The sequence below is a fragment of the Pseudorca crassidens genome, chromosome 6, assembly GCF_039906515.1.
Source record: "Pseudorca crassidens isolate mPseCra1 chromosome 6, mPseCra1.hap1, whole genome shotgun sequence".
Lineage (NCBI taxonomy): Eukaryota > Metazoa > Chordata > Mammalia > Artiodactyla > Delphinidae > Pseudorca > Pseudorca crassidens.
In genome coordinates this window covers 111,807,865-111,823,146 of record NC_090301.1, presented here as the reverse complement: position 1 = coordinate 111,823,146, position 15,282 = coordinate 111,807,865, and the positions used below count along the sequence as shown (strand labels likewise).

The 15,282-nt window shown below is 35.1% G+C and overlaps 1 long non-coding RNA gene across 1 annotated transcript in view; it reads right to left on the bottom strand.

Moving 5' to 3' along the window:
• The window catches only part of LOC137226701 (uncharacterized), a 47,129-nt gene extending 43,445 nt beyond the window's left edge, over positions 1-3,684 (bottom strand). The window contains exon 1 of the long non-coding RNA XR_010944481.1: positions 3,590-3,684. This is a non-coding gene — a long non-coding RNA (uncharacterized lncRNA). The remainder of the gene's footprint in view (positions 1-3,589) is intronic.
• Positions 3,685-15,282: the final 11,598 nt, after the last annotated feature.

Genomic DNA, 15,282 nt, shown 5'->3' with positions numbered 1-15,282 from the left:
TAAATAAATGGAGAGATATAATGTATTCATGGATCAGAAGATTTAACATTGTTAAGACATCAATTCTCCCCAAATTGATTTATAGATCAAAATCCCAGTAGGCTTTTCTATAGAAATTGACAAGCTAATTCTAAAATTCATATGGAAATAAAATTTAGAATAACTAAAACAACTTTAAAAAAGAACAAAGTTGAAGAACTAACAGTAACTGATTTCAACGCTTATGAAGCTACACTTTCAAGACATTGTGATAGTAGTGTAAAGATAGACAAAAAGATCAAAGGAACAGAAGAGAAAGTTCAGAAGTAGAGAGATGTGGACAACTGACTTTCAGGTTCAAAGGCATTTAAGTGGAGAAACGACAGGATTTTCTACAAATGGTGTGGAACAACTGAACATCCAGGTTCAAAAAATAAATAAATAAAAGAACTTCCATCCAAATCGTAATACAGAAATATACTATTCAGCAATAAACAGAAATTAATTACTGGTATCTACAACAATATGGATGAAGACTAAAATAATCATGCTGAGATAGAAACCAGTTAGAAAAAAGTATACACTGTATGATTCCATTAACAAAAAATTCTAGAAAATGCAAACAAAAAACAGATCAATGGTTGCATGGCGATTGGGAAGGGCAAGGAACGATGGGTAGAAAGAATTACAAAGAGACATTATGGAACTTTCTGAGGTGATGGACATTTTGATTTTGGTGATGTCTTCCTGCTGTGTATGTATGTGTGTGTGTGAACAGAGATTATTATATGTCAATTATACCTCAAAAAGCTGTTAAAAGAAAAATTATATGAGAGAGACAACTGGGGAAATTTGAATAGCAACTCTTTATTAGGTAATATTATTGTGTAGGAATTTAATTTCTTCAATACTGTGTGTTAACAGTATTGTAGTTACATAGGGAAATAATTTTTAATATCCAGAGAGGAGGGCATCTAGCTGACAAGAGAGGGATTGCAATTGGGGCAGATGTTGTGGGAGGCTGAGGAAGATGAGGCTAGAGCAGTGACCAATGTGTGACGGCGTGGTGAAGACAGTCATTTGTCAGCTGACCTGACAAAGATGGTTGGAACAGACTGCTAAATGCAGGGTCCTTTCCCCATACTAATGTCATGCAATCCCCTCATCTAGCCTTGGTATAACAGAAAGTTTCTACTAGCTTGCCATATCGGAGGGGGGATGGCACAGTATAAGGTGCAGTAGGTTGTGTAATAAACTGTCACAATAGGGTCCTACAGAAATAGTTTTTAAACTGCAAAAAAATGAAACTTGACCCTTCCCTCACAACATATATGAAAATTAACTCAAAATGAATCACAGACCTAAATGGAACTATACAACTTCTGGAAGAAAACATAGGAGAAAATCTTTGTGATTTGGGGTTACACAGTGGGGTCTCACAAAAAGATTTCTTAGATAAGACACAAAAAAGCACAAACCATCTAAGAAAAATTGCTAAGGGACTTCCCTAGAGGTTAAGACCCCGAGTTCCCAATGTAGGGGGCACGGGTTCGATCCCTGGTCAGGGAACTAGATCCCACATGCATGATGCAACCAAGAGTTTGCATGCCACAACTAAGAAGCCCATGAGCCGCAACTAAGGAGCTCACCTGCCGCAACTAAGACCCAGCACAACCAAATAAATTAATTAAATAAATATGAAAAAAAGAAAAATTGCTAAATTAGAGTTCATCAAAAATTTAAAACTTCTAGTCTTCAGAGACACTTTAATACAATGAAGATAAGTCACAATCTGGGAGAAGATATTTACTAAACACATATGTGAGAAAAAGGACTTTTTCCATTGCTTTTTATATAAAGCACTCTTAAAACTCAATATAAATGTCCAATTAAAAAATGGATTTGAACAGACACTTCATTTAAAAAGATATTTCCACATGAATAGACACTCAACATCATCAGCTATTACAGAAATGCAAAATCTGGCAAAAACTATGAGATACAACTGCACACCTACTAGAAAGGCTAAATTTTTTTTTAAAACAAATGTAAGGATCAGGTGATGATGTGGAGCAACTGAAACGCGCATAGACTGCTAGTGGGAAAGCAAAAAGGCACAGGCACTTTAGAAAACAGTTTAGCAGTTTCTTAAAAAGTTAAAAATGCACTTAGCATATGATGAAGCAATCCCACCCTTAGGTATTTTACCCCAAAGAAATGAAAACATATGATCGCACAAAACATTTGTTCACACACACATGTGAGTGTTTTCAGAGGCTTTGTTCATAATAGCCAAAAATCTAGAAACAACTCAAATGTTCATCAAATGATGAATGCGTAAACAAACTGTGTATCCACACAACTAGAATACTACTCAGCAGTAAAAAGGAATGAACTACTGACAGGTGCAACAAAACAGATGAATCTCCAAAGAGACTGGTAAGTGAAAGAAGCCAAAAACAACAGGCTATATAACACATGCTTTCAGTTATAAGATATTCTGGAAAAGGCAACATTATACAGAAAAAAATCAGATTGGTGGTTGCCAGGGCCTGGTAGTGGGAGGAGGATGGATTGACTACAAAGGGACATGAGGGGTCTTTTGGGAGTGCAGAAGTTTTCTTGACCTCAAATGTGGTGGTGGCTACAGAACTATACATTTGTCAAAACACATCACACCGTATATTTAAAAATAGTGAATTTTGTTAAATGAAAATTATACATAAATAAACCTGACTTAAGAAAATAATAAAACAAATGTAAAAAAACAATTGAGTGAAAATAAATGTAAGAAAAATCAACTTACAGTTTTTCCAATTCAAGGGTCATCATGAGGATGCTTTCAATTGTTGTGACACTTGTGTTGTTCCCACGTCTCTGAAGGAGAAGCCCAAACATGCATGATATAAAGCCCAGACAAAAATTCTAAACTTAAAAAGATACTTAACATGTGATTACTTCAGTTCTGGCTTCTTACTTGCCATAGATGATAATTCTAAAGAGCTCTTATTGAAGAAATTTAAATTTGCATCATCAAATGAATGACCTTGGTGCTGAACAGTACAATCATTTTTTGTTATCCTAACTTCTCATTTTCAATTGCATCTACCTCTTTTGATCACTCTTTTTTAAAAAAATAATGTACCCCTTATTCCTTTTTGCTTTCTGGAATAAATAATATTCCTACATGCATCCACATATTCCATATCTATATGTGTTCTTCAACACTGTTCTCATTCTCTGCTGGCTGTCTTACCCATATATATATATTTTTTTAACCGTTTTCTTTGCCAATAAGTCTTATTTTCAGTAACCCAGTTAAAATCAATTATGACTTTTTAGCCAGAGTACTCAATCTTTGACGAAAGTAAAAAAGAGCAGAAATTATCTCATGAGCCATGAAACTGTTGCAATACTTACAAATATTTTAATGCTGGCAATTAAAAAAGATAAGAAACTTCAACTGTTGTCAAAGGCTTCTGATTGAGAATTCTGAAAAATGGGATGGAATTTAAATTATCTGCATTTTCAATTACTTCCATGAAAGCTTATATTCATTTTTTTTGGTATGGAACTTGAAGGTTAAAAAAAAATCATTTTCTGTCTTTACCTATAAATCACCCTTAGAATCTGTAAAACACTCTTTCACTGGGAACTACCCAGGTCTCTAGATGATAAAGTTGAGAAGAGAAACAAACAAAAAAAATAGAAAAAAAATGGCTAGCATAGAAAAATATGCCAAAGAACTTTTCAGGTTAAAAACCCAAAAACTGACTATGCTGGGAGGAAGACCCTGCTCTGTAAAAAAAGTACTATTTCTACTGTCCTCCATAATTCAAGGTATTTTTCTTTCATCTCTACTAATTTTTTAAAATTTCATGATTTAAACGACCCAGTAAAAGGTAAAAATAGGGCTAATTCCTTGGTTCTGGATCGAAAGAAGAAGAGACAAATCCAAGAGGAATTGGTGAAAGCCATACTCCCATCACAGAGTCCCATGTGTATTCTTGTATCATAGCTTTGTTACTGTGTACGTAATCACCTGTTTACTTGTCACTGTCCTAGACTGTCAGCAACTTCAGAGCAGGAACCACACTTTATTGTCATTATTATTTCTGTACCTGACATAGTGCCTAATATTTGCTAGGTATTTAATAAAGATTTGCTGAATAAATAAATAACATTTTGTTTATATATGAATAAAATAAACAAATTAATTTTGGGGAACAAAATTTTATTCCAAAATGCTGGAATAGATTTTCTTCTTAGTTCTTTCTTTTTTTCCCCTCAGTTCTTTAAAACAAATAAGGGGGAAAAAAATCCCAGAAAAACCAGAAAGGAAGGAAAGAATATCCGATTTTAGGTTAACTCTACTCAAGAATTATTAACATATTTTTGCAGAATATTATAAAGATAATTATCAAAACTAGTATCTTTTGGGTTGCCAGCCATCTGTGATCAGCATTTAACATTTAATCCTAAAAGTAACCTTATGTGATAGACATATTACCCCATTGTACAAATGAGGATACTGAGGCCCAGAGAAGTTACATAACTTGTCCTAAGTCATCAAGCTAGTAAGAAGCAGAGCTGGAATTTGAAATCAGTTCTGACTCTAAAGCCTGTGTTTAACCTGAATGAAAAAAAAGAGGGGGTTTTAAAACATCTGTTACTTTAACCTTAATTTTGAGACCACTAAATATAGAAATACCTTTTCAAACTTCATCTACCCATCTGGGAAAGTCTCTATAAGAATTATATTTTCTTTTTATTTATTTATTTCTCTTTTTATTTATTTTTTCCTTAATCATCTCCCATGATAAATATTTAATTAGCCTATGGTCATTGTGACATTAGAGATTTTAAAAAATACTGCAGGAAAATCAGTAAAAATGATGGAGGAAGGACATCTGAAAATTCATCCCTCCATAGAAGCAACAATAACAATAGCAACAACAACAACAACAAACTGGCAAAAATAGCCAGAATCAACTTCTTCTGAACTGTGGAAATTTAACCAACATGCTTGTAGCAATTTGGGGAGCAATTTATTCAAGGAAAACAAATTAATTTCTGTAAGAACAATGAGATCTTTGTTGCTAGAACTTGTCCTTGACCTTTGCTCTCCATGCCAGTGGTAGCCTTGAAAAACAGCACACATCCCTGGTACCAGAAGGAGCAGCAAGGACTGGAAGGGCTTTCAAAGACTCATTCCCAAAGAACTGTCATTGTTTTACATGTCTGGTGGTCCCCTGGAAGACATCACTTGAAAGGCTTGCCTTTGACCTGACTGAGAGCTGCCTAGTAAGAAAAGCCACACCTCACGGGTAATTTCTGGAAAACATTTTCAGGCAAATATTTTAACATGGCAGTTGCATTGGGCAATGGATAACAGTTTGGGGCAAAAAACAGCCCAACCGAAAAGCTTAAAAAGAAAAGCTGAGGAATGAGATGTCCACAGAGACTTTGAAATGTGCCAATATATTCCTGGGAAACTGGAAGACCACAAGACATATTCCTGGGAATCTAGGAAAATAACTGTTAGCATTAATAAATGAGTTCAGCAAGGTTGTAGGATATAAGATCAATATTATTTCTACACACCAGCAGTGAGTAATCCAAAAATGAAATTAAGAAAACAATTCCATGTGTAACAGCATCAAAACAAATAAAATACTTAGGGAAAAATTTAACCAAGTAAGCGCAAGATTCACACTGAAAAGTACAAAACTGTTGAAAGAAATTGAAGAAGATCTAAATAAATATAAAGACATGCTGGATTCATGGACTGGAAGCTAATCTTATTAAAATGTCACTACTTCCCAAATCGACTTATGGTTCTATTGCAATTCCTATCAAAATCTCAGCTGACCTCTTTCCAGAAATTGCCAAGCTAATTCTAAAATTCATATGGCAATTCAAGGAAACAGAATAACCAAAACAATGTTGGTAAAGAACAAACTGGGAGGACTCACACATCCCGGTTTCAAAACTCAGTTCACAGCTACTGCAATCACAGTGTGGTACTGGAATAAGAACAGACATGTAAATCTATGGAACAGAATTGACAGTATAGAAATACGCCCTCATAATTATGGTTGATTGATTTTCAACAAGGGTGCCAAAACAATTCAATGTGGAAAGAACAGTCTTTTCAAATGATACTGGGACAACTGTACATCCACACATAAAATAATGAAGCTGGACTCCTACACTTCACACCATATATGAAAATTAACTCCAAATGGTACAAATATCCATGTAAGAGCTAAGGCTATAAAACTCTTAGAAGAAAACACAGGAGTAAATCTTTATGACCTTGCATTAGACAACAGTTTCTTAGATATGATCCAGAAACACAAACAACCAAAAGAAAAATAGATGAATGGGATTTTATAAAAGTTTTGTTCTTCAAAGGACACTATCAAGAAAGTGAAAAAAACATGTAGAATGGGAGAAAATACTACAGGTGGGAAGAATAAGATGCAGTTGGCAGAAGAAAAGTATAATAGTTGCTAGGTGTGACAATCTCAAAATTTTGAACTATTACAAATAAAACAGGCACCCTGAATCACCCCAAAGGGCAGACTCAAATTATGTTTGTTTTTAGCGTTTATGGCTTTCTAAATCTGAGAAGCTGCCAGGATTCTAGTACATAGCAAAAAGTGATGACAGCACACTGAAGTGTGTAAACTTTTGTGTGTACATAGCTATCAAAAGGAAACCAACGCTAGCTGACTGGGGGAGCATTAGGGCAACTCTGTGACCACAGCTCAATTTGCCTTCATAGGGTGGCCACACCTCCCTCATTGATATTCTCAACAATGGGGTAAATAATTCAATAGGGATAAGGCTTTGATTTTCCTCTTATTCTCTCCTAGTGCTTATGTTTTTGTTACAATATTGATGTACCACAGAGAAGCCAGCATGTGAATGTGCTCTGTTTGGTTAAGTTATATAGCATTTACACACTGTAGAGTCCTTCAGTTTCTAAAATCATGGAGCTTGTATTGTTAGAATCAATGAAGTGACTAAAAGAATTTTAAAAATAAGCCATCAGTCTGGACCTGCTTAGGTGAATGAAGGACAAACACTTTAAAGTCAGAAAAAAAAGTATACTTAACATTTAGGATTATCAACCACTGCTGGTTTTCCATAATATATTTCATTCCTGATTTTATCTGAAAGAGATATGATTACTACCAACATTCAAAAAGTGGTACTTTAGTAATTAATAAGCTCTTGGCTCATCTTTGAGGTAGATTTCGGATTTAAAATAGACTACCACACTGCAAACTACTTCACCTGATGTTTGTCAATAACATAGAGGCTTCATTCAAGAAACCTACTGACTTGTAATTACCTGAAACCCGGTGATGAATCAAGGTATTGTGGGGCCTGAAGCTCATCTACTTTGGGAAATCCTATCTAATAAAAACATGTAAAGTTATGAATACAAAAATCGCTAGGACCCCTCTCAAAACCTTGGAAGTGACCTATGCAAGTGAGGAGCCCTGAACCCTAAGCTTCATTGTATTCATGATAAATCCATCTCAGCTGGGGCACTTTTCCAAACTTTTTTAATGCAGGCAACTTATAAACACCCCAGTAATGTGTCATTATAGGTAGTAAAATGACTTAACTTGAGGGTGGTGTCTTCCCTTGGTGGCTTGCCTTTGGAAAGAGATGCAATAAAGCTTATGTCTCACCATGGCAAATGTTTCCTGAAGCAAATTAGCTTTGCCTATTAGAAAGACTTAGCCCAAAACAAAGACTTACTATACTGTGACAATCATTTGAAAGTAACTGTGAATGAGTTTTAGGAGTACAGTACTAATTTATTTCCAACACCAGATAGTTCTGATTCTTTCACTACCTTTTTCTGTCATTTAAGAGGAACACAAATTCAAAAGGAACAAGTTGGTGCCTCTTCCATGACAAATCTTTTCTAACCTACCACTCATTTTCTACTTCATCACACCCTTACCTCACCTTGTTACCCTGCTGCATAGATGCTAGAAGGCTCTCATATAAGTTTTCCCATGAACATCCATCTTTTCCCTTCCAGTATGAAAGCTTATTGGGGACAAAGTCCTTGCCCTATGCGTCTTTGTATCCCCAGCACTTAACAGAGTACTGACACACAGTGGGCATGGCACTGGGTGAATGTTTTGGAATGAATTCATTAATTTTTAAACTGTGATTGATTGATTGATTGATTTCCACAGTGTATTGTCCTGTGTTGTCTACATAACTATAGTGAAACTCTGATTCTTATAAGGAACTCTCGCTGTTATAGGATGTTTAGGAAAGGTGGTGAGTTTAAGACGTTGTATTGATGCAACTAAAACCTCCTAGTGAAGGGACCTCATCAGCCTGCTCTCCGATGTGCTGGCAAAAGAAAAACTGACCCTTGGTGCTCTCTCCCAAAGGTAGGCATCAGCAAACTAACAAGGGAAAGGAAGGAGGCCGCTAAAGATAGGCATCTGCAGGAATTGCTAATCCAGCTCCAGACACAGCCTCAACACCTTCATTAACCCAAAATGTGTGAACTGTGTGAAACTGGATTTCTGAACCACGAGACAGGGAAGAGAGTCTTTTCCAAAGCCAGGTGTAGGAGAGCTCTTTTCCTTGAGTCTGAAATCACCTTCGGGCCATTGAACGTACCATCTATCATTTCCTTGTGTCATGAGAAGTCACAGAATTTTTGAGCTGAAGGGGTGTACAACCCACACTTCTTATTGAAGAGTAGTCAGCAAAGGAAGTATATTGAATTAGGCTACAGCAATGTATTTTCTATATATTTTTCACACTACAGCTGAACACAAACAACGTCTTTTTCCATACCTCAAAGGTTTCTATTGACCACAGATAATTCACTTCAGAGATATATGCTTTTTGAAAAATAATGTTCTGGTTGGCTGGGCAAGCCCTGTGGTGGGTGTTCAGGAATTCTTTCTGCTTTACCATTTAAAAGAGCTAATAATGGTTGGGGAAGCTCCCACAGCTTTTGCTCCCTGAAGAATTCGGTGCTAAACTTAGTTCTTTGCAGCTCTGTGTTGCATACATTTTAAGCAGTTAGGAACTTTGCACATGAGCAGGAATCAAAGTAAAATTCAAAAGTGGAACTTCATGGACCATTCGCATATTGGAGAGGCATCAGTGGGTTTCCATGACAATGCTAATTTGAGTGTTTTTGCTTGGTGCCTTTTATTGCCCGTGCCAAAGATAAGTACTAGGGAAAGCAGAGCGTTTCATATATATGAGTTAAAAAAGTCTCATGGCCTCTTTGTTCCTTAGTTTCCTCATTTGAAAAAAAAATAAATGGCTCTCAAGACATACTTTCCAGAGTTCATACTGGGCTTACACCGAGCTAACCAATAACTGCATGATTGCTTTTACACACAGTTTTTTACATGTATTCATCTTCTATTTCACTTACAACTTGTGTAAAAACTGCATTCCATGCTGGGCCTGAAACATTCCAAAGCTCAGTTCTGTGAGTAAATTGCAACCAAGATTTCTACAAAAAAAGACACAAGCAAAAGAAGAAGAAAAATATGTATTCTTTCAGAACATTTATCCTTTGGCAATAATTCTAATTTATATATGATGAAACATAACATCACTACTCCCTCCATACACTAAAGAAATCTCACTGTGGAAGATATTATGATTTATACTTTCATGATTACATATGTGGTGCATTAGATACAAAATAGTAAATGCTCATTAAATACTTGTGTTAAGTGATCTTTATTTCTCTAGAAAGGCAGCACTATTGACATTTTGGGCTGGATAATTCTTTGCTGTGAGAGGCTCTCCTGTAAACTGTTGGATGTTTAGTAGCATCTCTGGCCTCTGTCCACTAGATGCCAGTAGCATATACAGTTCTAACAAGCAAAAATGTCTCCAGACACTACCAAATAGCACCTGCGTGCAAAATCACCCTGGTTGAGAACCACTGCTCTACAATGATTCACTCTGATCTGTGTAATAATTCTCACACTAATCTTTGCTAGAGACAAAAAGGATTTGCTACAAAATATTAGTAGTAATTTTAATCATATTTCAAAATGAGTAACAAATTAATTTTATAAAAAATTAAGCTTTATAAAAATTCCAAATATAATGAAGTTATATTTGTAACATATATAAACTGCAAAACAGGTAGTGGTTCAAATGTATGTCTTTCGATAGACTGTATTTTATTGCAGGATAAATCCCTATGAAAAGTAAAAGGAAAATATTGCCTCAATTAGCTATTAGATATCTAATTAGTAGGAATAACTAGTAGAAGTTAGAAGGATAATAATAAATAAGAAGCATTGGTCTAAACTCCAAACCTTATGAATTACTATTTGAACCTTCCAGAGCCCCTAACCCTGCCTTCACCTCTCTTAAGAGTCTCACCTTCAGGATCTTCATAAATTAAATATACAACTATAGATCTTTATAGATTTTGGAGTTCATCTTTCCTGAGAGCAGAAGCATTGATTAGATTCCACCTTTTGTGGTCTCATCAAATTCTAGATTATGAGCTCAAAATTTTTATCGCTATATATCATTATAATTTCTAATATTACAAGGAATGTTTACACATTTCCCAGTATAGTTCTGTTTTTCTAGGCCAATTCATTACCAGAAGAAATAAAAGATACCCTTCCAAACAACTTGAAAGGAAGTTACTCCTATCATTAATATGTAATGTTAATTCAGGATTACACTTTCTATCATATTGACTTTTATTCAAAAATACCTACTCTTGACTATAGCTGACTATATTATTTCCATTGATTCCAGCTTAGTCTCTCATTTCACCTGGATGGGTATAACTGTCTTCTGACTGGTGTTTCCATCTCTACCCTCTCCCTTTCTAAGTCATCCTCCACGTGATCCCCAGATTAACTCTCCGGAAGTGGTTCTCAAATACCAGCATCACTTGTGAGCTTATTGAATATACAAATAGTCAGCCTACTCTGGACCTCTTGAGTCAGCAACTATGGGGCTGGATCTTGTGTTTTCACAAACCCTCCAAGTGGTTGGTTCTGTTGCAGGCCAAAGCTTTTTCTCAAGCACTGCTGTGGTAACATTGTAGCTTGGCATGTTATCCTTGGCTTGGCCTCCAAAGCCCTAGATGATCTGGCTCTAATCTCCTACTCTTCCCACTTGTACTCTACAGGTACTCAGAGTATTTTTCCTGTGTTTTGCCTTTCTCCCACTTTCCTTTTGCAAGTTTATTGTTCCCAAGATGTCTGTCATTGATACCCAATGGCCCTTCAAGGTTCCATTTAAACAGCATTGCTCTACTAATATCTTCCCTGATCCAATTTGAAGTCTTTTTTCCCTCTTTGGTGCTCTAATACCAACTTATAGCTCTCATTGCCCATATTCATTTCTTTCTTTAAATATAGCTATTTTTGCAACCCATTTCCTCTGAGCAAAAACTCCTTCAAAGTATGGACTACATCCTGCATATGTGCATCGTCTATCATGTTTAAAGCCAACGTGTGGACATATAGCAAACTCAAATATTTATAAAATCAACAAATAGCTGGGGAGTGGATAGAAGGAGGAAACGCCTGTTTTGTAGTTTTATTACTTCATGGTGCCTCCACAGCACTTTGTCATTATGGTTTGAGTTATATGTTTATTTTCCCTGTGAGATCATGAGTTGCTAAAAGGAATCCTGTCTTACCCATCTTTGTGTTTACAACACTAGGCATAGTGCTTATTAGCATATTCTTTTTTCAATTTTTTATTGATTGGCTTTTTTTTATTTAAAGAATGAGAATACTTATTCTGACATGAAATAATCAGATTATAAAGTACTTCATAGTAGAAGTAATGAAGGGCCTAGTCCACTGAGCAGTTATCTTATTTGATTTTCTCCAAATTGTGTTTGTAAGGTTTGGAGCCCAGATGGCAGAGAAGAGACTAATATAAAGGTGATTGCCCCTTAAGGCTTGGAAGGTTTGATAATTAAAAGAACTATTTTTCGGGTCATGTGAGGCTCTTTATACCCACTTCCCTTAAGCCTTTTATATTTGCAAGAAGAATCTATTTGCTAAAGATGATCATAAATTGGCTTAGTAAGTATTAATGACATACACAGCTTTGGATGCCATGGACAAAGGACAAAAACTGAGCTTGTATAGCAAAAACGCAGTTATCTCCTTATCCCTAAATTAAAAGAAATACTAGGCAAGCATTTCTTCTGTGATAAAGAAGCTGGAGAGGGAATACCCTGGCGGTCCAGGGGTTAGGACTCGGCACTTCCACTGCTGGGGACTTGGGTTCAATCCCTGGTCAGGGAACTAAGATCCCGCAAGTTGTTTGGCTTGGCCCAAAAAACAAAACAAACAAACAAACAGAAAAACAGAAATAAAAGGATGGAGAGATTTTTCTTAGGGGCATTTCTGATATGCTTATTTAGTGTAAACATTTCTAAATATACTACTTAACCATCATCTTAAACATTCTTAATATTGGTATCACAATTCCTGCATTGAAATCCTTAACAGTTTATTCTTTTGGTAACTTAATGTGTTCTTGACAATACTGATTTAAAAAAAAAATTTTTTTTTTTGAATGTGGACCATTTTTAAAGTCTTTATTGAATTTGTTACAATATTGCTTCTTTTTTTTAATGTTTTGGATTTTTGTCCATGAGGCATGTTGGATCTTAGCTCCCTGACCAGGGATCGAACCTGCACCCCCTGCATTGGAAGGCAAAGTTTTAACTACTAGACCACCAGGGAAGTCCCTTGACAATACTGTTTACATAATTCATCTCCTTAAATTTTTAATATTTAAATGTTAATTTAATTTAGATTAAATTATCAATGTTAGGAGTTAATGGCATTCATATTAATGTAAGTGTTCTAGATTTTCTTGTCCTATAGGTGACAATTTGAGGTTAACTTTAATTCCTCCGTTTTCACTAAACCAACTTTTTCAAACCTTTTCTGTAAAGGCCAGATAAGTAAATATTTTAGGCTTTGCAGGCCACATACAGTCTCTGTCACATATTTTTCTTCGTTTCTTTTTTTTCTCATTTACAGCCCTTTAAAAATCACTTTTAACTTATGGGCTGTATAAAAACGGACTGTGGGCCAGATTTGATCCATAGGTCATTAACAAAATGTAAATACAGATGGAGACTATATGAACACTTATATAACAATGTTCATATGGGGTTCTATAATTGCTCAGACCTCATTACCACTTTTCCTCTACAACTAAAGGGTATTTTTCTATCTATACCTTGTCTATATAGTTAAAAAATTAAAAATGAATAGGAGATATTTAGTGCTAGTGATGGACTGGGGCCCTACACAGACTTACAGAATTGTAGAATTTAATTGCTAGAAGAAATTGAAGACATTATCTCATTGAACCCCTTAATTACTTTATAGATAATCTACTTTATAGGTAAGAACTCATAAGTAAATATGATTAACTTACAAATATCGGAGGGATAGCAAGCCTTCAAATGAGTCCTTATGTAATTCAGTCAAATAATTTTCACTGAGAATTCTGAAAAATGAGAAGGTTATTTCTGGATCAAAATGCAAAATAACTACAACTATATACTACATAGGACTAACTCCTATATGTGGCGGAAAGCTGGGTAATGGTGCCACCTAAGCAACCTAATTCTTATTTAATTTACGGATGGTGATTTCTGCTCTGTTTTCATTTAAACCTTCTTTTCACGTCCTCCTTTGTGTCCATCTCTCTCCATCACGCATGTGCACATGTGCGTGCATGCGCGCGCGCGCACACACACACACACACACACACACACACACACACACACACACACACCATCCACTCTTCCCACCAAATCATATAGTTAATGTCTACTGTCTAGATCACGAAGTCTCTGTTAGAACCCTGCTCTGGGTGGCACCAACGTTGCTGAGCTGCTCTTCCCTCCTCTCTTTCCCCAAACCTTATTGGGAAGTCCCACACACAACTGTATCAGGGCAAATGAAGCCATCTGATTTTTCCCCCATTAAAAATTTTTTGAAAACTAAAATGTGCATGAAATATACATAACTGTTCAATAATTCAACTGAACAACTGTTCAACTGTTTAATAATTACAAAACAGATCCCCACGTAACACCACTCATGTCAAGAAAGAATCCTGCCAGCATCCCAGAAGCCCCCCGTGTGCCCTTTTCCAATCACAACCCTCTCTCTGACTTACTAGAGGGAACCACTATCCTGACTTTAAGAATAATTTCCTTGCTTTTTAAACGTAGTTTTGCCTTTTGTCTATCAGCTATAAACAACACAGTTTAGTCTTCCTTCTTCTTGAACTTTATATAAGTGGAATCATATTATATGTATTATTTTCCACATTGCTTCTTTCATTCAACATTATTTTGTAAAATTATTTTATTTTTGCCTGTAGTATGTAGTGTTGCATGTCCAACTACATGAGGCTTCTGAGTATTTGAAAGTGGCTAATGTGACTAAGGAGTTGAATTTTTAATTAATTTCAATTACTTTAAAATGAAAATTTAAAAAACTGATACGCAATGTAATTATTGGAAAATGTTTATGTTAGCAACAATTTGCATATGTGATACTTTTTTGACTGTAAATTTTATGAAATCTAAATACCGATTAAGTATTTGTAATAAAATTTAGCAACCAAATTGTGATTTCAAAGAGTTAGTATGGGAAAAAAATGTAGATACTCTCATTAATTTTTATACTGATTACATGTAGATATGATAATATTTTGGATATTTTTAAATACTTAGTATGAAAAAATGTAGAATATCTTATTAATAATGTATATAATGATTACATGTTAAAATGATAATATTTTGGATATAAGGGTTAAGTAAAAGATATTAACATTTATTTCATCTGTTTCATTTTACTTTTATTTTTATTTTTAAGTGGCTACCAGAAAACTTAAGATTACTTATGTGGCTTGCATTATGTTTCTGATGAAGTCTATGACTTCTAAGTATGATTATATCACACTTTATTCATTCAACTGTTGGTGTATACTGAGACTTTTTCCAGTTTTTAATTAAAAACAATACTGCTTTGAATATTCTTATATTTGTATCCTGATACATATTTGCCTGAGTTTGTCTAGGATGTAATAGGGATACAAAATTATTTCCAAAAAGTTGTGCTATTTCAAGTTGGCAGATTGAAACATGTCAAGTCTCCACCCCTTCAACCTCCACCAAAATCCCTAAGAATGATAGAAAAGATTGAACTCAAATATCACAACCTTAGCTCAATGTGTGGGAGCAGCTCCACAAATGCT